The sequence below is a fragment of the Bacillus rossius genome, chromosome 11 (genome assembly GCF_032445375.1).
Source record: "Bacillus rossius redtenbacheri isolate Brsri chromosome 11, Brsri_v3, whole genome shotgun sequence".
NCBI lineage: Eukaryota > Metazoa > Arthropoda > Insecta > Phasmatodea > Bacillidae > Bacillus > Bacillus rossius.
This window is the reverse complement of record NC_086338.1, coordinates 47343637-47345820: the sequence shown is the minus strand read 5'-3', so window position 1 is coordinate 47345820 and position 2184 is coordinate 47343637.

Genomic DNA, 2184 nt, shown 5'->3' with positions numbered 1-2184 from the left:
AATTTTAAAATATTAGAAATGACTCCGATAAAAGACTTTTGGACATATCTTCGACAAGGAATTTATTAGAATACTATAAAAGAAATTATTTTGCAACAGCCTGGACTTATATAAGCTGGTTGTTAAATGGAAAAAAATGGAAAAAAAAAACGTTCGACCATGATGGGATTTGATCCACGCACCTAGAGGTTAACTTCTGCGCACACTACCGAATACGCCATTGAACTGTTGGGAGTGAGAAGAGATGATATGAGTTATATTTCCAATTTTCTATTTTTTTTTATGATTAATATGATGAATAATATCGGTTTATGTTGCTATACCTGGGTTCACTTTCATTGAGTCACATTTTCGTTCCATTTTCAAGCAGTTACTCTTACTAGATGACGTATACCGAAAACTTAGATGTTTACACTTAACAAATTTGTTGTTACAATTAAGTTTAATCCTTATTACTGGCTGATTTGATGTTTTTTCAACATTTCTCGCATGTAAACAATTATTTTTATCGTTTGGGTATTGAAAATTTGTTTTCGTTAAGGCAGAGTTGACTTATAACACCAGTGGTAATTCCCAGTAAATATTTATAAACATTTTCTGGTGTATTTCTAAAAGTGAAGTTATGTACCAGTATGTATAATTTTGTTCATTATAAAGTATTAAATTAGAATTACAATCCATCTCGATTATTTCACTGAATGAAATAATTTTAGCCATATGTTTATATTAATATTGACAACTGATTTTTAAAAAAAATTATATTCAATTTATACTTTGTCAGCCGTATTTATTGTTCCACTCCAGTCCTTTTAATATTTTATTTCTATTAATCATTTGTTTGCGTTTAAAAAATAATTTTTAAAATATGTTTCTAACGAAAAAAAATTAATTTCCTGTTGTTTTTGTTTTTTTTCGTCATTATCGGTGATCGTTATCTTCAAACTGATGTCTCGACCATTATTTTTTTTATGAAGTATTAAGAAAGATAAAGCGTAACGACAAAAAAATTATAATGCATGCACGTACATTTATTAACTTAATAGGGAGAAAATTTGTTATGGGTTGAAGCAAAGATGATGGTCTTCCAGTTCCTGAACGATGTAAAACTGCTCAAGATTATCAGAGTAGAGTCTCTTTACGAAATGCGTGTAGGAATACGCTGAGCGTGGTTGGGTGGTTCTGTTTTGGTATTTCATTTATACGCGGGTGAATACGTGTTTCCAGAATTAATTTTACTGACTCTTGAAAGCACTCGAGGTACTTGCGTTACGCCCTTTATCTTCTTCATTTCTCCGTCACGTAATGTTACGGGTTCACCGCTCAAATCTCACAGAGTTGCCCTGCGCGCGAAGATCTCGCGCCAGTTCAGAGCCTTGCGCTTAGAGACGATACTGCGCTAGAAAAAAATTGGTTGTCTGTAAAGTCGGTTTACGGACGATAGTTTAACGTGACAACGTCATAACAAAACATTGATGCAACGATTGCATACTTTTATGAATAAAATTGAATAATTTTTATTTTAATAATAGAAGAATAAATATTTGAAATTATACTAGTAATCAGATTTTTTAAAGTGAAAGAATAATTAACCTTTATTGCAGAAATTGTTGTTGTAATAGGCAATGAAAACCACATTAACTTTTCACTTCACTTTATAAACAGTCTCGACGAAACAGTTCACGTGTAGATGTAAGTTGTGTGCTGCCGCTGTCTTTCTTCTCCTCGGACGCATAGGCCAATCGAGTGGAAGAGAGATAGATGCGGCCAAAGCTTACAATGAGCGTAACGGGACACTTTTTCGTGCGTGCAGCCGGCGTTCATCGATTTATTAGACGTTGTCACGTCAAAAACCAGCGAGCGTCGCACTAGTCATCCCTCTTCACTAACACAAGTATACCCGTGACTGAAACGGCTGTGCCACTTACTTTCGAGAGACCGTAATATCTTACCAGAAGGGTCCTTACCCGAGGAAGCCCCCAGAAGAAAAAAAAAAGCGTTTTGGGGGCTTCACCAAAGAAATGAATTGAAAATTAAACTTTTTTTTAAGCCAAATTCGAACTTAAATTTCGATTATGGTTTTGCTAATTTGTCTTATTTTTAATTTTTTTAGTTTTTAGAAAAAAAGGTTTTGTGTCGAAATCGCATTACACGAGGCAAAAAAAAAAAAATCTTTGCAAGTTTTCT